Source organism: Tamandua tetradactyla, chromosome Y (assembly GCF_023851605.1).
Source record: "Tamandua tetradactyla isolate mTamTet1 chromosome Y, mTamTet1.pri, whole genome shotgun sequence".
In the NCBI taxonomy this organism is placed as follows: Eukaryota; Metazoa; Chordata; class Mammalia; order Pilosa; family Myrmecophagidae; genus Tamandua; species Tamandua tetradactyla.
Window position 1 is genome coordinate 3,697,296 of NC_135354.1, and position 25,187 is coordinate 3,722,482.

Here is a 25,187-nt window from a genome sequence, read left to right on the forward strand (position 1 = left end):
GCTCTTGCCCCACTTACACCTTTTATGCTTTTTGCATATAACATTCCATTTGCCTGGAAGACCACAAACTCCTTCCATCAGTTGACAATGCTTCAATTAAAACACTGATCATTTATCATCTTTTCTCAGAATTCATCCCTGAACTATCTACAAAGCATTAATTACTCCCTCATCTGAATTGAATCTGTGTCTTCAAAACTGGATCAATTAAAGCAATGTGTCAAAGGATAAATCAGAGACAGTGTGGCAGATTGGAGCAATATACCTCAGAAAAACAAGCTGTTTGACTGAACGCATCCCTGTGGTTGTGAACCAACCGTAAGTAGAGCCTTTCTATGAGGACATTTCAGTAAGGCCTGCCCCAACCCAATCAGGATGGGTCTTGATCCTATTACTGGAGTCTTTTATATGCAGATTGAAATTCAAACAGATAAGAGAGAAAGCCAAGGTAAACAAGAGCTGAAGATCAGTGGAAGCAGAAGAGAATGGCAAGACGAGTAGAGGCCGCCATATCCACCGCCATGTGGCAGAGGAGCCCAGGACCAAGGGCCACCAGTAGCCAGCCCCAGAAAAGTAGTCTTCAGGAAGAAACTATCGCCTTGCTGACACCCTGACTTAAACTCTTCCTAGCCTCAAGACCACGGGCTAATAAATTCCCACTGTTTAAGACAATTCATTGCATGTTATTTGCTTGAGTAGCCAAGAAAATTGAAATAGGCAATTAGTTATGTTTGCAAGCAAAGTTACTCTGATATGAGGGACACAGATATGAGGGATAATTAGACTTATCAATAAACAAAACTATGAAAGAAGCCAGTGCAGCCTTGAAAAGGTTGGCTAGGTCATTAAAGAAATTATACCTCCTGTTTATGGATCCTGTGAAATATTTTGAGAGTCTATCTGTGGATAGGCTATATCCAGGTAATGAGTAACAGTGCCCTTCCCTGGAGCCTTCATCTGAATTTGGCTCGGTGAACATCAAACCCTTCAGTATAATTTTAATGACCAGTATGATTATAATTATCAGCCTAATTTCCATGCCATAATGTATCTGTTAATCTGTATTTTCTCCCACAATAAACCATAAATACTTCAAACTCAGGGATTATCTCTTATTTATGTATCTCAAATGCCAAGAGCTAGCACCCACTAAAATTAAAGTGATTTGATGAAATTAGTATGGATATGATCAACATTAAAAATGTTTTAATTTCATCTGGCTTTCTACATGACTGAGAAAAGCAGAAACAGTATTAAATTACTGGTGCATTACCTCTGTCTTACATCATACATATCACTCTGAAACTCAGAAACAATTATCTGTGGCCGAGAAGTCCCTGGTGAATAAAACTTTTCATCAGTGCCTAAAGTACTCTTTCGTCAGCATGATTATGGCAACAACAGGCTTGCAGAAGTCCTTTTAAGCAAGATTCGATAGCCAAAGCAAGCTCAGGGTCCCAAAGACGAATGCAAGCTCCTAAGTGAAAGTAAGGTATGTAAAAGCTCATAAATATTCATGCTGAAATATTAATGTAATTCTGATTACTCGTTCATGAATGACTTCAAAAATTTTCAAATAAAGCAGTTTTCAGAGACATTACAGATCTTATTTTAACTCAAGGGGAAATTCCAACACAGCTACTCCATATACTGGGGAGAAAACCCACCAAAGCCTACAGGAAAAATAATTCTCCACTTCTAACATCAATCAACAGTGGGCTTTTTTGTGCAAGCTCATTCTACTCCAGCCTCTCAACAGTGTTCTAAAAATAAAGCAGATTCATTACTATTTTCTGTAAAGCTAATTAATATTGGGATTTTAGATTTCGGAGGGGATAAAAGAAACTTATTCATTGAAATAGATCCTAATATATATGTATATCTCATTTAAATGAAGAAACATTAGTATATACTTAAATATAATACTTTACTAACAAAATGCTTTTATTTATAGCATCATGTTAACTTAATGTATAGAATTAAGAGATAACTCCAGTCAAGATTGCGGCTTAACAATGTGCACGTTTTAGTTCATCCTCCAGAACAACTGCTAAATAACCAGAAACAGTACAGAACAGCTCCTGGGGCCACGTCAGTGACCAGGCACACAGCGTACCCCAGTCTGGACCAGCTGGACCGGCTGTGAACACCCCCCAAAACCATGAGTTCCCAAAGCTGTGGTGGCCAGGGCCCCTCCCCCACAGGCTGCTTCCCAGAGGGGAAAGGAAAGGACTTTACCAGCAGCAGTGACTGGGCACAATCAAACGCCAATTGTGGAACTAATTAAAAAATTCTGACTGCTAAAAATAGGCCCCCAGCTTAGGTGAACCTGATCAAAATGGAGGTTGCTCATTTTTACCCTGGCACCAAGGGGGCAGGACTGACAGAAAAAGGGGAAAAAAAAGAAGGAAACAGGTTTTTGTGACTGTGTATCTACAAAGGCTTGACTGCCTCTGGATACAGCAGCAGGACTTTTCAGGCTGCAACTACCCCAGGCATAGGCAGAAGTGAGCTCTTTTGAGGGCTTATCTGGAGCCTCTGCCTTCCCCAGGGGAGGGGTGAAGGCCCACCCAGGTGGAATCCCTCCATCAAGGAATTCAGACACCAGTGCTTGGTAATTTGAAGCCATTAAAACCAGCCTACAACCTCTCCTCTGTCTCGAAAAAACCCCCAGCCAAAGGTAGAGGTACTGCATCATCATATGCTGGTGGGACCTGCAGTCAGACAAGCACCACATACTGGGCAGGATAAGAAAAACAGAGTCCAGAGACTTCACAGGAAAGTCTTTCAACCTGCTGGGTCTCATGCTCAAGGAAAACCGATGCAGGTGACTCTTTCCTCCTGATAGGAGGCCAGTTTGGTCTGTGAAAATCTGGCTGGGGTCTATAATATCTAAGCAGACCTTCCTAAGTGTGTGTGTGGGGGGAAGTACCACACAAGCAGGGCAAGAAACAAGAAAACAAGAACTGAAAATTTCTCCTCTGTTAAACAAAACCTAAGCTAAATGTCCAGATAAAGCTGAACGGAATGTCAAAGAACACATAGACAACAAATTCATCCAGCAAGAAAACCCTAGATAAAAGAAGTGAAAGCAATCTCCAGAATAAACTAATTAAGGTAATTAATGCCTAGATGCCAGCAAAAAATAACAAATCACACTAAGGAAATTGAAGATATGGCCCAGTCAAAGGAACAAACCAACAATTCAAATGACATACAGGAGCTGAAACAACTGATTCAGAATATATGAACAGACATGGAGAACCTCATCAAAAACCAAATCAATGAATTGAGGGAGGATATAAAAAAGACAAGGAAGGAACAAAAAGAAGAAACTGAAAGTCTGAAAAAACAAATCACAAACTTATGGGAATGAAAGACACAGTAGAAGAGATGAAAAAAACAATGGAAACCTACAATGGTAGATTTCGAGAGGCAGAACATAGGATTAATGAACCAGAGGACAGAACATCTGAAATCCAACAAGAAATAGAAACTATAGGAAAAAAAAACGGAAAAATATGCGCAGGGACTCAGGGAATTGAAAGACAATATGAAGCGCATGAATATACGTGTTGTGGGTGTCCCAGAAGGAGAAGAGAATGGAAAAGGAGGAGAAAAACAAATGGAGGAAATTATCACTGAAAATTTCCCAACTCTTACAAAAGACTTAAAATTACAGATCCAAGAAGTACAGCATACCCCAAAGAGAACAGATCCAAATAGACATACTCCAAGACATTTAATAATCAGAATGTCAGAGGTCAAAGAGAAAGAGAGGATCTTGAAAGCAGCAAGAGAAAAACAATCCATCACATACAAGGGAAGCCCAATAAGACTATGTGCAGATCTCTCAGCAGAAACCATGGAGGCGAGAAGACAGTGGGATAATATATTTAAATTATTAAAAGAGAAAAACTGCCAACCAAGAATTCTATATCCAGTAAAACTGTCCTTCAAAAATGAGGGAGAAATGAAAACATTTTCAGACAAAAATCACTGAGAGAATTTGTGACCAAGAGACCAGCTCTGCAAGAAATACTAAAGGGAACACTAGAGACAGATACGAAGACAGAAGAGAGAGGTGTGGAGAAGAGTGTAGAAAGGAAGACTATGAGTAAAGGTAAAAGGAAGGAAAATTAGATATGACATATAAAATCCAGAAGGCAAAAAAGTAGAAGAAAGTACTACCCATGCAGTAATAACACTGAATGTTAATGGATTAAACTCTTCAATCAAAAGACATAGTCTGGCAGAATGGTTTAAAAAACAGGACCCATGTATATGCTGTCTCTACTCAAAGGTCACGAGGCCAAGGACACAAATGGACATTTACATGTTTATAGCAGCATTATTAACAATTACCAAGTGATGGAAACAGCCAAAATGTCCATCAACAAATAGTTGACTAAACAAACTATGACATTTACATAACATGGAATATTATGCAACTGTAAGACAGAATAAAGTTATGAAGTATGTAACAACATGAATGGAACTTAAGGACATTATGCTGAGTGTGATTAGCCAGAAACAAAAGGACAAATACTGTATGGTCTCACTGACATGAACTGATATTAGTGAATAAACTTAGAATATTTCCTTGGTAACAGAGACCATCAGGAGATAGAAATAGGGTGAGATGTTGGGTGATTGGAGCTGAAGGGGTACAGATTGTGCAACAGGACTGAATATAAAATCTCAGATATGGACAGCACAATACTACCTAACAGTAATGTAATTATGTTAAAACACTGAATGAACCTGCATGTGAGAATGATAGAGGGAGGAGGACTGGGGACATAAATGAAATCAGAAAGAAAGATGGTAAAGATCAAGATGGTATAATCTAGGAATGCCTAGAGTGTATAATAATAGTGAAATGTACAATGTACAAATTTAAGAAATGTTTTTGCCTGAGGAAGAACAAAGGAATGTCATTATTGCAGGGTGTTGAAAATAGATGATAATTAATACTTTAAAATGTCACCTTATGTGTGAGACTAAAGCAAAAAATATTTATTTGTTACAAAATTTATATTCTGACTACAGCATTTCCTAATATCACTCATGTAGATAGTTTGAGTGAATGTCATAAGTACTTGGAATCTCAGGTAGCATATGAGATTTTGTTGGTTTGTCCAGAGTGATGCCCCGATGAATCCCAGAGTGATTTGATCAGTGACTGGAAAAGTATTTGCAAGCCCCCTCCGGGGAATGGTGAGAGTGGGGAGAAATTCAGCTTCCCCAAGTTGAATTCTTGATATTCTCACAAGCAGTGTAGACAACCAAAGCTATAGGCTGAGCCCCCAGGCTTGGGGTTTGTTCATATGAAACTTAACCCCACAAAGGATAGGTCAAGTCTACTTAAAATTTAGGCTTAAGAGTCACCCCCAAGAGAGCCTCTTTTGTTGCTCAGATGTGGCCTCTCTCTCCAGCCAACACAACGAGCAGTCTCACCACCCTTCCCCTCTCTGCAGGGGACATGACTCCCAGGGGTGTGGACCTTCCTGGCAACGTGGGACAGAGATCCTGGAATGAGCTGAGACTCAGCATCAAGGGACTGAGAAAAAGCCCTAGAATGAGCTGAGAATTAACATCAAGGGATTGAGAGAACCTTCTCGATCAAAGGGGGAAGAGTGAAATGAGACTAAGTGTCAATGGCTGAGAGATTCCAAACAGAGTTGAGAGGTTATCCTGGAGGTTATTCTTATGCTTTAAGTAGATATCACCTTGTTGTTCAAGATGTAGTGGAGAGGCTGGAGGGAACTGCCTGAAAATGTAGAGCTGTGTTCCAGTAGCCATGTTTCTTGATGATGATTGAACAATGATATAGCTTTCACAATGAGACTCTGCAAATGTGAAAACCTTGTGTCTGATGCTCCTTTTAGCTACTATATCAGCAAAAGAGTAGAACATATGGAATAAAAATAAATAATAGGGGGAACAAATGTTAAAATTAATTTAGTTTGAAATGCTAGTGGTAAATGAAAGCAAGGGGTAAGGAGTATGTATAATCTTTTTTTTCTCTGTTATCATTTTATTTCTTTTTCTGTTGTCTTTTTACTTCTTTTTCTAAATTGATGCAAATTTCTAAGAAATGATGAATATGCAACTATGTGATGATACTAAGAATTATCGATTGCATATGTAGAATGGAATGATCTCTTAATTTTTCTTTAATTTTTTTAATTAATAAAAGAAGTTAAAAAAAAAGAGATAACTCCCCAGGAGAACATCTTGATGAAATTAAAAAACTATATATCATGTGTATATATGGGATAATAATATAACCACAGGAATTTACAGTTGAAAGAGAGACTCAGAAATTCTTTGTCCAACCCAAACAGAAAAGAAATTTGAATTAAAATTACACAAAACCCAGGTGAGTGTTTTTTCAACTACATCCTGAGGTCCCTGGGGTTTTCTAATGAGTCCCTGGGGTATTCTAATGAATAAGTGAATGAACCAATTTGAATTAGTTAGTTTATTCACTCATTCAGGAGGAGAATCAGAACCACATTATTCAAAACTCCGTAGTTATTTTTCCTTTTCTTAACTTCTCATTATTTTGACTATTTTATACATAAAAGCAAAGCTACAAAGATTAAAGTGATTTTACCATTGTTTCTTAATATAGGTATAATTAAAGTCCACATACAACTAGACAGCTCTTTGTTAATAAAGTTTTAAAATGAGAGCAACAGACCCCTTTCTAAAAATGAAAGCATATTTCTAATATTTATTATGTTTTCATTAAATAGTAACAAATACCTAAAGGGCCTTCAGGTTTGTAGGTAAAATGTCCTCATCTATAAGCATCATCTATTGCTTCCAGAAGAGCTGGAACGTGAGGGCCAAATCTTTTTAGTCGATCAGTTTACTATCTTTCAATTCTTTCAGTTGCCTCTGATTGTAATTCAGTGTATGCTTCACATCTAATTCTTCTCTTCTAAAAACAAAATAGAAACATCATAGTTATAAAAAAATATTCACTTCTTGCCCATAATGCTTGGATGGCAACAATGACACAGCTACTCCAAAAATTTTAAGCAGAAATCTTTATTTGATAATAACTGTGTTTCCAGAGAATTATTAGAAGTCCTCAAAATTTGGCATAAAAAATGTGATGCAGGGCAGACCATGGTGGCTCAGCAGGCAGAGTTGTCACCTGCCATGCTGAAGACCTGGGTTTGATTCCCGGTGCCTGACTATGCAAAAACAAACAAAAAAGTGATGCAATAGTGATAGACTAGCAATCTCAGACAGTGTCTAATTCTAACAGTCTAAGCAAAGTCTTAGAGCAATAATCTTTTTAAAAGATTCCTTATGTACAAGAAACGCTCTGTTTTCTCCATACAAAAAGCAAAACTATATGAGAGTCAAGTAATTTTAAAAAATCATTCTAAGGATTACTTAATTCTAACTTACTTAATTCTGTTATGTTCTCCTTTGTCCTTTTCTATGGCTGTTGAAACTGTTCAATCTCTTGATTAACTGAATTTTCCCGATCCTGTAGGGCCTTTATTCTCTCTTTTAACCAGCATATTTTTTTTTGCCTTTCCAAACGTTCAGGTTCCAATGACTGATCGGTACTATTACAAAATCATACAAAGTGGAAACTTTAAGTGAAAAGCCTAACATTTTAAAAACACATACAAACTGTTCTGTTTTTTGTTGCCGCTGCTGCCCTCATGCTGGGAGCCGAGCCGGAGGGAGGGTGGTGGAGAGAAGATGGCAGAGTTGGTGAGCAGTGCTCTGGGGCTCGCCTTGGATCTCAACACCCTGAGTGTGGATTTCTGCTATGATTACAGGAGTTATGGGGTTTTGGAAAGAATATCACAAAGATGAAGTGCTCCTCTCATCAGTTTGAATAAAGGGAATAAAGCCCTGAGTTATTATTGTTCCAAAGCTGACCCTATACAAATCTGGAAAATTTTCATAAATGCAGCTCCCTTACTAAATATACCTAGAATGAGTTGCATTTGTCTTCTTGTCAAATCTTGTCTGTGATTCTAGGTTGAATTCACTATTAAAATTTCATCTGGTGGACTTCCGGAGAAGATGGTGGCTTAGTAAGACGCGCGGGTCTTAGTTCCACCTCCAGAAAAGCAACTAAAGAAACAGAAACAATATGAAACAGCTCCCAGAGTCACGACAGAGACCAAAAAGACAGCGTACCCCATTCTGGAATGGCTGAATGGGCAGGGAGAATCCGCTGCGGTGAGATACCCAAGGGGCGCGCGTTTTCCTGGCCGGGGCGGCTGGCGACCGGGGTCCCCTCCACACACATGCCTTCCCAATCCGACTGGGAACGTTGGATAGCGGGGCCCTCCCGTCATGCTTGGCGTCTTGGGCCAGCTGGGCAATTTGGACCGGCACTCCCCCAAACCGCGGCAGCCAGCGACCCCCGCTCCACGCGCGGTTTCCCGGGCTGACTGCGAGATTCAGAATGGCAAGTTAAAGGAGCCACAGCATCTTTTACTGGTGGGACCCACAGACAGACGAGTGCCACGAGCGCCACCTACTGGGCAGGAAAAGAAAAACAGAGCCCAGAGATTTCACAGAAAAACCTTTCAACCAGCCGGGTCCCACACCCAGGGAAATCTGATCAAATGCCCAGACACCAGCAGAAAATAATGGATGACGCTCGGAAAATTGAAGATATGGCCCAGTCAAAGGAACAAACCAATAGTTCAAATGAGATACAGGAGCTGAGACAACTAATGCTGAATATACGAACAGAAATGGAAAAACTCTTCAAAAACCAAATCAATAAATTGAGGGAGGACATGAAGAAGACATGGGCTGAACAAAAAGAAGAAATAGAAAATCTGAAAAAACTAATCACAGAACTTATGGGAGTGAAGGACAAAGAAGAAAAAATGGAAAAAACAATGGATACCTACAATGGTAGATCTAAAGAGACAGAAGCTACACTTAGTGAACTGGAGGATGGAACATCTGAATTCCAAAAAGAAACAGAAACATAGGGAAAAGAATGGAAAAACTTGAGCAGGGGATCAGGGAACTGAATGACAATATGAAGCGCACAAATATACGTGTTGTGGGTGTCCCAGAAGGAGAAGAGAAGGGAAAAGGAGGAGAAAAACTAATGGAAGAAATTATCACTGAAAATTTCCCAACTCTTATGAAAGACCTAAATTTACAGATCCAAGAAGTGCAACACACCCCAAAGAGAATAGACCCAATAGGCCTTCTCCAAGACACTTACTAGTTACAATGTCAGAGGTCAAAGAGAAAGAGAGGATCTTGAAAGCAGCAAGAGAAAAACAATCCATCACATACAAGGGAAACCCAATAAGACTATGTGTAGATTTCTCAGCAGAAACCATGGAAGCTAGAAGACAGTGGGATGATATATTTAAATTACTAAAAGAGAAAAACTGCCAACCAAGACTCCTATATCCAGCAAAATTGTCCTTCAAAAGTAAGGGAGAAATTAAAACATTTATAGACAAAAAGTCACTGAGAGAATTTGTGACCAAGAGACCAGCTCTGCAAGAAATACTAAAGGGAGCACTAGAGTCAGATACGAAAAGACAGAAGAGAGAGGTATGGAGTAAAGTGTAGAAAGAAGGAAAATCAGATATGATATATATAATACAAAAGGCAAAATGGTAGAGGAAAATATTATCCAAACAGTAAAAACACTAAAAGTTGATGGACTGAATTTCCCAATCAAAAGACATAGAATGGCAGAATGGATTATGACCCAGCAATACCACTGCTAGGTATCTACTCAAAGGACTTAAGGGCAAAGACACAGATGGACATTTGCACACCAGTGTTTATAGCAGCATTATCTACAATTGCAAAGAGATGGAAACAGCCAAAATGTCCATCAACAGACGAGTGGCTAAACAAACTGTGGCATATACCTATGATGGAATATTATGCAGCTTTAAGACAGACTAAACTTATGAAGCATGTAATAACATGGATGGACCTAGAGAACATTATGCTGAGTGAGTCTAGCCCAAAACTAAAGGACAAAACTGTAAGGTCCCACTGATGTGAACTGACATTCGAGAATCAGCTTGGAATATATCATTGGTAACAGAGACCAGCAGGAGTTAGAAACAGGGTAAGATAATGGGTAATTGGAGCTGAAGGGATACAGGCTGTGCAACAGGACTAGATACAAAAACTCAAAAATGGACAGCACAATAATACCTAAGTGTAATGTAACTAGGTGGGAACACTGAATGAAGTTGCACCTGAAATATGGTTTTTTGTTTGTTTGTGTGTTTGTATCTTTTGTTTTTGTTTTTTTACTTTTCCCTTTATATATATATATATATATTTTTATTAGTATTATTATTTTAATTCTCTTCTCTATATTAACATTCTATATCTTTTTCTGCTGTTTTGCTAGTTCTTTTCCTAAATCGATGCAAATGTACTAAGAAATGATGATCGTACATCTATGTGATGAAACTAAGAATTATGAGTGCATGTGTAGAATGGAATGATTTCTAAATGTTGTGTTCATTTCTCTTTTTTTTGATTAATAAAAAAATTAAAAAAAAACATACAAACCAATGTGAGAAAATTCCTTTAGCAATACAAAACATATAATTATCTATTTTGCCTTGATTACTTTATTACAAAATGAGGTAATCAGGAAAATTACAAAGTAACTATCCCATCTTTTTTTAGTTCTTCAACCCTTTTACAAAGCTGTTCATCATCTTTCTTTAATGCTTTATATTCATTTAGTGAACGGTTATATAAAACCTAACAAGAAATTAGACATGCTTTAAAAAAATGAGGAAACAAATGTCCTATTCAAGTCACTTCTGCCAAATCTTTAAATCGGATGCTAAATAAACACAAACAATATTTTCTAAATACAATACATACAGGTTACTACATATGTCATTACATTTTTTTAAGTCTGAAAGGAACATATTTCAACCCAATTACAAAACCTCTACTCATAAATAAGTGCACAGTATTTATATTTGATATGCAGTTTTACATATGCTGGGTTTGAAAATTTCTCTCACCTCAGCTTCATTGTAGGCTCTTTTCTTTTCAATAACATCTGCTTTTAATACCATACATTCTGGTGCTCGTGCTTTTGTCTCTTGACAATTTTTCCAACTTTATCTTGAATATCCTTGTACTTTTTTTCTGCTTCATTAAGCCTGAACTTTAAGAAAAGAATAACTTGCTGGAGCATATTTTATCTTTCTTCAATAAACAGAGAAAAATTTTAAAAATAGTTATATATATGGTCTACATTCCACTAATACATTAATTTCACTTTGACTAAATAAACCCAAGGCATGAGGTAAGTAAAATTATATAAAATGTCAAAACATAAGAAATGTGCTGTTTTCTCAGGATACAAAGAATAAAAATTGTCTTCAAATTACAGGATTAAAGAGAGACACACAATCTGGCAGGGAAACTGACACATAAACTGTTAATTTGGTACAGGGAAGGAACCCCTAGGTCTACCAGAAAACTGGGTATGCCTGCAAAGGGAAGGAGCACATGACCCACGAATTGAAAGGTGAATTTACGCCAATGAGGTAGATCAACAGAGGCAGCCTGAAGGCACGTACAAAGTCACGAACACCCACTTTAAGACTTAAATGTTCTACTGGAGCACTTGCTGAAAAGGTGGCAGGAGATGAGGTGAAGGGTAGAAAGGCTTGAATTCTGAAGTGAAGCCCTTATGATTACATCATCTGGCCAATAAGAAGAAAGGATACAACAAATCTACACGTTAGACCACTCCAGAAATACTTGCAAGACAGGGAAGATTGGGAAAATTAAAGGGAAAGGATTTCAGTAAGAACTCAATACAATATTGTAAGGTAAAAAATATTTTGGGACCAGAATGGTGAACTGACAACAGAGATGTATTAGAAGACACAGATATGAGAACTATACAAAGCCAAATATTCTTCAGATGAAGAGCAAAGGAATAAAATGCTCAAGACCACACAAGTACAGACAAATTCCAAAACTTTTAATTTTCTGTCTTGATGCTTTATCTGATAGATTGGTCAACTATCCCATTTCAAAGATAATAGAAGTATCAAAAGGAATTTATTCCCCAAAATCAAAGAAATTGACATTTTGCTCATCTAAATTCTCTCTTAATAATAAACAAAATTACCAGAGAAATAAATGACATCAGAACAGCCTCTGAAGTATTTCAGAGTCCATATTCTATATACCTGGCTAGGCACCCTCTCTTCTTCATTTGCACTATTTTCTACTAGGGCCTTAACACTACAGATCTTACCATGTTGCCCTATCCAATTCACTTTCCTGTTTGCCAGGATTATTTCAATGCATTTTCACTCTTCAAACCTCATAGACTCAGCATTCTCCTTCTCTCACTCATGTCTCCTGCCTCCTACCTTAGAATTCAGAAGCCATCAAACAGGAACTCATTCCAACTTTCAAAAACCTTACATACAAAGCTAAGGCAGTGATCTCTACTTGCGACAGAAGGAGGCCTCATTACATTACATACAACTCCCACTCCCTACCTAATCTGTCTTTTAATCTTTATGTTCCACTTCTTCCTTTTCAGACTCTTTTGTGTTATCGGGTTTAAATCTCTACTTGCTTCTCTTTCCCACTGACAAACAAAATCAGCACCAATCATTCTTTAATGCCACTTCCTTGTCTAAAATTCTTTTTCCCCTTCCATCCAAGTTTCTTGAAAATTATCTCTAGCTCTTTTATTTCCTCACAATTTTAGCCTTACAAATTTGGTTTCTGCTTTCACCATTACTAAAGCTAGTCTTGCCATCATCATCAAGGCAGACTGCTGTCACCAAGTCCTTGTGTTTGTCTTCTCACTATTCTTGACAGCCATACCCACTTTTCAAACCTGCTCCTCCCTTCGTCTCTATGAACATCTCTCACACGACTCGGTCTTAGGCCCACTTTTTCTCTCCTCTGAGGTGACTTCTTTAACCCTGTGACTTAGAAACCAACATATACTGATGGTTTATAATATTTTTTTCAATAAAGGCAGAGTTTTTACTTGTAAAACTCTGAATATTGTAATATTCAAATACAGAATATTACAGAGTTCATTTCTGTATTTGGAGTTCATATCTAACTTCCCACTTAAAACTTACATGCTTTATAAGTTCCTCAAAATTAATGTGTTCAAAATGGCCTCCACCATTTGTCAAAACAAACAAACAAAAATATCTAAAAGAAAAACTACCTCTTCTTTCCAAGTCTCCCATCTCAGTAAACTTAATGACTGCTCAGGTCATTAACCTGGAGGTCATTCCCTCACCTTGAAACCTCCCCGTCTCACCTTCACTCCTCCATCTCTCATACAACACCTGTCCAGATAACTTCAAAGCTCCACCTCATACTGCTGACCCAACACTAACTTTTAAGGGAACATCATCTCTTTGGACCAGTCCTTCCTTACTGGTCTCTGTACAACTCTGTTGTCCTTACAGTAACTTCTTCAGCAGAGTAATATGGGGAGAAGATGCACCCAGTCGAGCCACCCACTTCAATAGCCCTCTTCTGCTCTCTACAAGGCCCTTCACAATCTGACCTCTTAGCTCTCATTCGTGTCTTCATTATAAACTACACACAGAATTCTTTCAGTTTTTAAGAACACTGTGCTATCTCTTGTCCCTGAGACTTCAACCATGCTATCACTAAGAACACCCTTCTTTATACTCACCATCCTTTCCCTGGAATTATTCATCCTTCAATTCTCACCTGAGACACCACTTCCTGAACAACTCTGCACATCCCCACTTCCCACTTTTAGTGGACTATTAGGTGCTGTCTGCAGTTCTTTTACTGTATTGACCACACACAAATTATTTAACATCTATGTTTCCTACTGGACAGTTAGGACTACCTCCAAGAATCTTGATATTTATTTGATACTATATGCTCATGGCCAAAGCACAATGCTAAAGACATGGTAAGAACTTACTATTTATTGGTTGAATAATTTCTATTTTCTAGCTTTCCCATACTATCTCTGAAGACTTAATGATCCAAATCCTGAATTTAATTTGAGAATATAGGGCATTTAATTAAAATAAAAGTTTTCATTAAGTGCATATTATGCATTAAAAACTCTGCCAACACAAACGGAAGTGTTTAAAACCTCACAATCAAAATACTTTTCACTGAGGACAAAGTAGATCATGGAAGAAGGGGGGTGTTTAACCCTCACTTGTCTGTAACAAACACATTTCTTTAAAGTTCTGGTTTATTATTTTTAAAATAAATGTAGCACATGCTACATTTATTATATACTTGACATGCTACATTATTATATACTTGACTGCTTAAACAGGCAAATATTTCCTTTCCCCAATAACACTGAAACTCCAAGAATGTGTGTAGAATTAATTCTGCGATCTACAGTACCTCCTTGTACTCCACCACATACCCCAGGTTGAAAAGGAAAATGCAGAGAACAAAGCAAATACACTCATACTTGCTGCTTTTTGATTTTCACTTGATAAACTACACAACTACAGATCTAATTTTACAACATGCATTCATTAAAAACTTGAAGCAAAAAGATCAACATAACATTAGTAAACATGATTGGGTCAATCATTAATATACTTCTATCCAAAAAGGACATATTGAAAGCTTCCCTGGTGATATAAAAACTAACTAAATAACAAATTAATAAGACATGAAATCATGACAAAATTGGTGGGTCTTAATGTATGGAATGCTCAGCTAGACAAAAGGCTGGATCTTCAGGAATCTGAGGAAGAAAGTATAAGAATAAAACATAGCAGATGTAAAAACAAATTTAAGTCACGATTGGCTTGAATGATTTAAAAGTCATGCAAATCCGCATGGTTGCCAAGGTGATTACAGTACAGTTACTACCAAGTTATCAGTTGCTTGAAGGATATTAACATTAGTGTACTGAAAGAGTCCTCTATTGGTTGCAAGTATGAATGCATTATCATGTCCACTTTCAGTTTAAGGCTTTTGTTTATATCTCAGCAAAAGAAATGCTACAGATTTTAAACTACTTATAGTGGGAATTAATGATACCTTATTGTGGAATCAATTAGTCAAATATCAAACGGTAAGTATTTAAGATCCTATTCTGTTCTCCAGAAATTTGTAGTCTAACAGAAGGAGTAAGATGTACATATATCCATTATCATGAAACAAAAAAGTAAAGCTTAATAAATACCATGAATATCAAAACCATTTCCTACACTTCATAGAGTGCGAGAAAAATGTTTTGTGGGTGTATGTGTTTGTCATTTTACAATTCTATTTTACTTAAGGTAACTAGAATTTGGTTGGTCCCCAAAAGATTTATACATTAATGGTTTACAAACCTCTTCTCCCTGATTTATCTGCTCCTTTGTCCTTTCCTTTGTTCCCATTATGTATGAATAATCTTCCTTCATCTGTTCAAGTTGAGTTGCTTTCATAAAGAACTGTATAGTAAAAAAAAGTATGCTATTAGGAGTTGGTAAACTTTCAGAAAGCTATGGAAAAAAACAGGATTGGTCTCCAAAACTGTTTTAGACTGATTTAAGTAAAATGACATTTAAAGCATAATGTAAACAACTACACATAAGCACAAAAGAATATGTGCATTATTTCAGTTCTAAAACTAACTTACCTAACTTGCTATGTTCACATCTACAAGTTACTTGCAAACACTTAAAAATCCATTTTAGTGTGATAATAATCACATCTTGAAAGCTTATTTTCACTGATTCTCCCATTCTTTATATGGAAATGACAAACACAAACCTCAGTATCTTTGATCTTAGCCCATCTCAAATTGTTTTTAGAATAGGAAATACCAGAACTCATTTATGTGATAAATTTCAACAATAGTCAAATATTATAAACTTTTTAAGTTTTAAATAATTTAAGATTTTAAAATTACATACTTATGACCAACTGCTCCCTTCAATTTCCTTAAAGATTAAAAAAAAATCCATTCTTTCAAGATTAAAAGCCAGAAAGTGAAAATAAGGCTTTACCAGGAAAATTACACTCCCATCTTAACAATTTCTTACTTTGGTCCTTCTCCATTATTTTAAATAGGTAGCTTAAAAAAAACTTTCCATACATACTATGTTAGCAAGAATAATGTTTAATATTTACACTTAATCTATACATGTTTTTCTTTTTTGTGGGTTTATATCTAGGTGCCCCTTACTTTATATTTGTCACCCTCATTTTTAGACTGCAAGAACTGCTTGCTCATCTGTTGCATTAGAACAGAGACAGGATTATTTACCTGAAACAAGAAAACAAAACAAAGATTACTTTTTAACACTACACTTTAATGATTGAAAAATAAATGAACTGAAACATAGATCATAATTGACCTATGGTGCCATCAAGTTATAACGTTATGCTGAATATACAAAAGAAAATGGTAGCAATTTTTAATGTAGAGAAATGTCTCAAAATTCATGTTAGTAAAAGAAGTAAATACTGTAGTTAAAACAAATATCCTGTATTACATGAGAACAGTGGCACAAGAACCCTCTTCAGAAGTATTTCATTAGAAAATTTTTCATTTCTACCACATGCTCTATATCATTATAGTACTCGGGCTGAAGGACAACAGAGTACGAAAATGTTTGAGCACTGAGGTCAGGTGCCTTCTCCAAATACTCACCAAAAGCCCAACTAATTAGAGTTACTTCTAATCAGAATTATGTTGACAAGCATTGCTTGTTTTTCTTATAGTGATTCTCCAGATTTCTCATTTGCCTACATTTCTTCATAAGAATATTGTGAAACAAATGGAAATATTGGAGTCTTTTCTTTTGAAGGGGGATCACTTTAAATAAGCCATCAATTAACTTAATCTGCTTTGACTTAAGTTAAAACTAACAAAATACAGATTAAAAAGTTAAAAAAATACAACTTGTTTCAAAAATGATTCATGGTCACCACTCAATTACATCTTCAGTAAAGCACTTTATATTCTAAAAAAATAGTCTTGTTTGTTGATTATAGATTATGTAAAATACAGATTGTGTAATCTGTCAGTAGGACAATGGTAAAAAAATTCTAAGTAAAATGTTGGGTCAATTCATCCAAGATAAGGAAAAGCATTGATGTATATAGTCTCTCCATTTGACATCATATTTTTATTATATAGGTAAAACAGACCGTTGTAATTTTTAACACGTCATATATCTCAATTTCACACTGCATTTAACTTTTTAAAAGAACAAATGAACCAGCTTTAATGATATTTGGCCACCAATTTTTGATTAACAGCTTCATCAAAGCTGACAATGTTTTTTCTATACCCCTTTGATTGCTTCTGAAATGCTATTCCCAGGACCAACGACTCTAGGTCTTGCTGCTTTTCTTGATAGCAGATACTGCCTCTCTTGTTACTTTTATGTTACATATTTGTACTCGTTTGTTTATGTACCTACAAAAACCAGGCTTTAATCTTCACCCAGTGTTGTGGAGGCAGCCATTTCTTTTAATCCCTATCCAGCCATAGGCTGGAGACTTGGTTAGACTCTCTCCACAGAGATGTGGCTAACCCAATGGTGGGTATTAACCTTGATTAGAAGGAGATTTGACTCCACCCCTTCCAGTGGATCTTGATTATTTTGCTGGAATTTTTTAAGAGGGCACATTTTTGGAAAAAATCTTAAGAACCACCGGAAGCAGAGCCAAAACAACCAAAAGTGCCCACACAAGCAGAGACCTTTGGAGAGGAAGAAGAAAAACATCCCTGGGGGAGCTTCATGATGCAAGAAGCCCAGGGAGGAAGCTAGCAGATGCCCCCAGGTTTACCATGTGTTTTTCCAGTTGAAAGAGAAATCCTCAATTCATTGGCCTTTGTTGAGTGAAGGTAACGTCTTGTTGGTTCCTTAATTTGCACATTTCTATAGCCTTGCTTTAAAGTGGACATTATCAAGTCTTAGAATTATAAACTAGGAATTCAGTAAATTCCCCCCTTTAAAAGCTGGTATGTTTCTGGTATGTTGCATTCCAGCAGCTAGTAAACTAGAACAGCACTTTTTAAAATCTTCAAACCAGACTTTCCAGGCTCAAAAATCTATTTTCCTTTAGGGAATCATATAAGGACTTAGTCTTTTCTCATATGATGTCAGAGTCTACTGGGATGTCTTTTTTATGACAATCCTGCACCCAAAAGAATGTTGCACCTTCTACAAGATGCAGACCTTGTGGTTTATGCAAAGGCTCTGCAGTTGTTGGTGTATCTGCAGCAACAACTTCACAGACTTCCTTCTCTTTTTTCATGATGTGCTTTACTGTCAACTCATTAATGCCTAATAGCAGCTTCCACAAAACTCCCCCAAAATTCTCATTTGATTTCTTGTGCCAACCTGCAATATTGAGGCTGCGATGGGGAAAGTTGCAATGTTTAGGAGTTAGTTGTATAATGCCAGCCACATATAATTTTAAATGTTTTAGTAACCAGGCTGAAAACATAAAAATGGGTAAAATTAATTTAATAATGTATTTTAATCTAATATATCCAAAATACTATCATTTTTAGATGTAATCAACACAGAAAATTCAGTCATTCTTTCTTACTAAATCTTCAAAATCCAGCCTATATTGTAAACCTAGAATCCATCTCCATTTGGACTACACAAATTGCAGCATCTGCATGTGGTGAGTGGCCACCGTACTGGACAGCAGAGCACCAGACCTTCCATTAACCATAAACAAGGACTGAAGGGCTTATGATGACAACCTTCAACTACTTCAAAGATAGTAAACATGTTTTTCATTCCCTAAGGAACTGGGAGCTTAGAGAAACAGGCTTTATTCTACTTTCTGCACAATGAAAACTTTCTAGTAAATATATGTGTTCATAAGCAGAGGTGATTTCCCTACCGCTATACATTCAATCACAAGCTGAAGCAATGCCTGTACAGAGTCTCCACAGGGTAAACATGCATAAGGTAAGCATTCTACAAAGTTATAAAACTGTACTGGAAGCCCTTCAAGATTCTCCTTAAAACTTTACAATCCATAAACTCTAACTTTTGATTTTCCTGATTTTGCTTAACAAATTCAATTCTATTGTCCTGTATTCCAAACTGAAATTTATTTGCATTGTCAACTTTTCATCAGAATTTAATAATTATTTTCCTGAACCTATGCAATCCCATATGAGGGCCAATAGCCACATGGAGCTATTTTTAATTTGCACTAACTAAAATTAAATAAATTCAATTCCTTGGTTACACTAGTCCAATGGCTACCCGTGCCTAGTGGCTATGCCACTGAACAGCACAGATAAGAGCATTTTGACCAACCCCAAAAGTTGTATTGGACAGCCTTGTTTTAAACCAAACTGGAAAGAGACCCAGACTCTGACCATTCTCTCTCCTTGGTAACTAGTCTTGTGTCCTCAACCCTGGAAGACAGTATGGTGCACTGGAAAGACTCCTAGAATGAAACAGATCCTACCATAACCAGCTAAAAAATCACCTAAAAATAAAACTTCTCTTCTCTCTCAGCTTCTCACTTCCAAATAAAGGATGTGGATTAGACGACATATTAGTGTTTTAGGACTACAAGTACCCTAATAGCTTTGCCAAAGCATCTTTAACAAAAAGGACTAAAAAAATCACAAAAAATAACCAGTTGCATGAATTAATCTAGCAATTACCTGTATGTTATTGCTTAATAAATTAAGCAATTACCTGTATGTTAAAATGATCAAGAATTGCAATTAGCTCTTCTTTCCTTGTAGAAACCACAGCCCCTAGTTTGGAGAAACAATCAAATCACCAAACTGTTTCTAGGGCAATGATACAGAAAATGATACAGAAAAAATATTTTCATCATATCATCAAGAAAGGTACCACAGAATGTACATAAATCTGAACTGGAGAAACATCCTAAAGATGATGGAAGTGCACAGAGCAGAGCAGACACACAGGAGCAGCGGTAGTGCTTCTTTCCCTCCCACATCAAACACTTCATTTAGCTCTTTGCCCACCTCTTCTCTCACAACTCTTAATACTCACCTTTATGTCCATCCTTTATGGACTTTTCCCACCTTTTGCTAAACATCTCTTTCCACATGCTATAGAAATTATAGAAGGAGAAAGACGGCTAGCAAGTGAGAACAAAATGGTACATAACCTGTTTCAAGTTTACCTAAATTTTGCTAATGATGGTTTTGTTACTATCATGTCTTGCTGGTAAAACAACTCTTCATAACATATGTGTGCAGGGGTATGTTTCCATGTATGTGTGCATACAACCAATCCTCTCACAAGAAAGAAGGCAGTTTCAAGAGATGGGTAAAAAGAGCTCTTTCACTGAACCAGCACAATCACATACTCTTTCGTATAAGGTATTTACTAATACTTCATATGACATAAAAAGAAATGAACAAACCTGATTCACTTTTCAGTTTGTAAGACTGACTTCTGTCCATGCTCATGAGCTGCTGCACAATTATAGAGCCGCCATACACATTTGCTCTATATACATCATCTCCTCTATTCCTTAAAGTTATTGAGATATCTGCTGAGCTGAAACATGAGGCAAATCTAAATCACATAAAGGTACAGTACAACTGCAAGAATTTTCAAATATTTTAAATTCTCCTCCTCCTAATAATTCAGCTAATTCATTTGAAAACTAACTTTATACCTGCAGCTAATGGTTAATAGTCAACTACAAAATGTTAAAGAGAGTAGGTCTAACAAAAAAATAAAGTTGGGAATGAAAGAACTCATAAAAAATACTTGACTACTCTACCCATAGCAAATACATTTGCACAAAACCCACTAAGCTCTGGTTGTTTCAAAACATGTGGGCAAATTAGACATTACCTTATGCAGTTAGTATTATACTGTCTATTATGAATTGCATAATAAAGGTGATAGCCTTTAAAAATAAAATGATGAAGAATCATGGTAAAAAATAACATTTTCTAACAAAACTAATTTTTCAATCACTTGGCAATAAAAAGGGAAAATACTTGATATCAGGAAATGTAAAACAGAGCTGAAAGTCTCTTAAAGCTTTATTGGCATTACAAAGTAGTATAATGCAACCAAACACACATATGAATGTTAACAGTTTAAGCCTGCCTAATCAATAACCTCTGTTAAGATTTTAAAGTTTTAAAGAATGTTAAGGCATTTACAACCATAGGTTTTTAAGATATTGTAGAGAAAAAATTATCTTTTTAAAATTTCAGTTTACATTTCCAGTTTTTTTTTCTTTAACGTCTACTAAAATAAAACTCTGTAGAAAAATGAAAATGTTGGTGAAGAACATTAATATGTACATACATATAAGTTCTTTAAACAGAAAATATTTCTCTAGTTCACATGAACTGTGACAGAATGCTAAAGTCATTTACATAAAACTTTTAATTGGTAAATAATGAAATCTTTAATAGAACATTTTGATGAATCTATAATCATACTCTAAAATTGTTCCCACTTGCAGGAAATGTAAAAAAAAAAAACAAAAAACCAAAGATGGGTGGGCCATGGTGGTTTAACAGGCAGAGTTCTTGCCTGCCATGCCGTAGACCTGGGTTTGATTCCTGGTACCTGCCCATGCACACAACAACAAAAAACCCCAAGACATGCTTCCCTGTAAATTACTGATATTACAACAGACTCATGAGGGGTTTGCCCAGCTCTTGCTGCCTCAATGCCTTCTCTGCAAGTGTCCAAGCAGAAAGAGAGGGTTTACACAGCCACAGCTGCACAAAATGTCACCTCTCCACTCTGCCTTCCAGGGATTGAGCTAGATAAAGAAATCTGACCCTAACTGAGCCAACCAGATGCTTGTTTAAAAAAATTCAAGTTAAGAAAAACTGGTAGAATCCAAATAAAGACTGTATAACTGAGTTAATGACACAGTACCCATATTAATTCTTAGCTTGTTAGCTTTAATAATATATCTTAATTATGTAAGATATTAATATCATGGGATAATGGGTGAAGGGTATACAGGAGCTCTCTGGGTTATTTTTGCAGCAACATTTCCATAAACTTAAAATTACCTCAGAAAATATAAATATTTTCAAATTAAGATGCGCTCAATTCCAGAGAGGGTGATTTCCTGAACTATAAAGTCAATGAGGCCTTTGGGACTAATGAAACCAACATGGGGGCGTAATAATCTGATGGACAAAGGAAAAAGTGCACAGACTACAAAGAGTATAGGACAGATAAACCAGCAGAAAACTACTCAAACAGACAGATAGATATACATACCCAGAGATACTGGAGAATGAACCAGAAACACGGAGAACACACAAGAACTTCCCTACACAGCCACAGACGAGGACAGTACAACATAAATACCTGCCCACACAGAGACACAAGGAGTAATAAAGATCTAGCTAAAGAGTGAGAGAGCACAGGTAGTCCAGGGACAATGAGAAGGAGAAGACACATTCACACATCCACACACTTGTCCTAAAGAGAAAAAGGGAGGGGGGAGAGTACACAGAAGTACAGCCATTTAAAAAGGGTGCAAAGGAAGTGGTACAGTTGCAGGATGGAAGGACAGTCCAAAGAAAGGGACAGGGAGACAAAGGCCCAGAAAGAAAGACACCCAGAGAGAGCCAGAAAAAAAGACCCAGAGACAAAAGCTACCTGCCTCCCGAGGGTCTCTCAGTCTGGTCCTCAGGATTCCTACTTGAGCTTCCTCCCCACAGCTTGCAAGATACATATATGTGCATCTTTAAGGTAATCTCTTTTAAAAAACACTTGGAGAAGGTTAGTGGGGTGTTTTGTTTTTGTTTTTTTAACAATCCCCAATTAAAACAGAAGTCTTCCTGAAAAGCTTCAATTCATGGTTTTTCAAAGCTTCCCAATGCAATGAGAGACAGTATTTAGAAAGCACATTATTAGACAAGGGTTTAGTATTCAGAACATATAAGGAGATCGTTCAACTCAACAGCAAAATGAAAAACAACCCAATTAAAAAATGGGCAAAAGTCACTTCCTAAAGAGGAAATACAAATGGCTAAAGGGCACATGAAAAGATGCCCAACTTCACTAGCTATTAGAGAAATGCACACCAAAACTACAAGTTATCACCTCAAACCAACTACAATGGCCATTATAAAAAAACAAATCAAAACAACAAGTGCTGGAGAGGATGTGGAGAAAGAGGCACACTTATCTACTGTTGGTGGGAATGTAAAATGGTACAACCGCTGTGGAAGGCAGCTTGGCAGTTCCTCAGGAAGCTAAGTATATAATCACCATATGATCCAGCAACCCCATTACTAGCTATATATTCAGACGACCTAAGGGCAAGGACATAGATGGACATTTGCACACACCAATGTTTATAGCAGCATCATTTACAATTTCCATGAGATGGAAACAGTCCAAATGTCCATCAACAGATGAATGGCTAAACAAGCTGTGGTATAATGGATGGACTACTAAGAAGCTTTAAAATAGAATAAAGTCATGAAGCATGTAACAATGTGCTTGAGGACATTATGCTGTGAAATTAGTCGGAAACAAAATGAAAAATACTGTATGGTCTCACGAATATGAATAACGTTAATGAGTGATCTTTGAGAGCTGAAGTTAAGAACACACGTTATCAGGAGACAGAAAAAGGGTAGAGATTACGCATTTGGTGCTGAAGGGATAAGATTGTGCAATAGGACTGACTGTAAAAATTCAGAAATGGATAGCACAATACTACCTGACTGTAGCACAATAATGTAAGTACACTGAAAGAAGCTGAATGTGAGAATGACTGAGGGAGAAGGGCTGGGGTCATGTATGAAACCAGAATAGACAGAGCCCAGAGACTGAAATGCTATTACTTAACAATTGTCCTAGAGTGAACTATGATGGGTCATTAAAAGTCCAAATATAAAGACATTTTTCACATGAAGGAGAACAAATGAATGTCATCCTTGCAAGGTGCTGAAAATGGATGGTGTACAGGAAAAAGTACAATCAATGTGAGCTAGGGTCTATAATCAACACTAACACTGTAGTATGCTTCCAATGACTATTACAAAGGCACTATGCCAAAACTAAATACCAACAAGAGAGAGATATGGGGGAGGGGTATGGATTCTTTGAGGAAGAAAAGGAATTATCTTCATATAGATTATGGTGGTGAAGGTATGTCTATTTACTTAGCTTGGATTGTATGATACGTGAATAAAACTTCAAAAATGAACAGAGAGACAAGAGCTAGAAAAAAATGTGGAGAAAGAGATGTTTCTATTCACTGTTGGTGGGAAACTGCGAGCTGCAGCCCCTTAGAGGGCAGTGTGGTGGGTCCACAGGAGGCCAGGGGTGGGGCTGCCATAGTATCCTGAAAGCCCAAACTGAGTGTTGGGACATGAATGGACATTTGGACACTGGTGTTTATGGTGGCAGTGCTCACAACAGATGGAGGTGGCCTAAGGGGAAAACAACTGAGGGAAGGAAGTGGGGACTGTGGTGCGTACATACAGTGGACTACTGAGTGACCACAAGAAGGAACGAAGTTGTGAGGCATGCAACTGGTTGAATGAAGCTTAAGGACTGTATGTTGAATGAAATGCCAGGGACAAAAAGACAAATATTATCATGCCTCAATCATATGGCCTAACTATAATATAAAAACTCAGTGAAGATGAGAAGAAGGGTTATCAGGTTGGGGCCTATTGTAATGGGTCCTCGATTCTAAGCTCTTACAGCAGTCATTTATATTGAGGAGTTGTAACTGTTATTTCTAAATTCTGAGATACTGAGCTGTTTGTATATAACCTGGTTGTTCCCAGAAACTTCCGGTATTTATTTGACACTTCAAACTCAAAGTCAGAACTTTGAAGCTATGAAAAGTCAGCAGTACCCCATGCAAAAACTGTTCAATAAGTTGAAAACATCATCAGACTTCTTCTACAGATATGAATGAAGGTGATCTAGATAGGACTAAGTCAAATCAGAATACATGGAAAGAATGATGTGGTCCATATTTTAAAACTTCAACTTCTGTGTGAGACTAGAGGGAGACATTTATTTGGTACAAAATTTATATTTTGGGTAGCACATTACATAATTTTAACTTGTCTGGTCAGTAACACCATAAGTACAGAGAATCTTGAACAGGGTGTGAGAACTGGTTGGTTTGTACAGATATATCACAGAATAATCTGGGCAGTGAATAAAAAAGTATTTGCAAAGTTC

At 36.9% G+C, this 25,187-nt stretch overlaps 1 pseudogene; it reads right to left on the reverse strand.

Annotated features, from left to right (window-relative positions):
• The window catches only part of LOC143672483 (structural maintenance of chromosomes protein 6-like), a 74,553-nt pseudogene that overhangs the window by 41,353 nt on the left and 8,013 nt on the right, over positions 1–25,187 (reverse strand).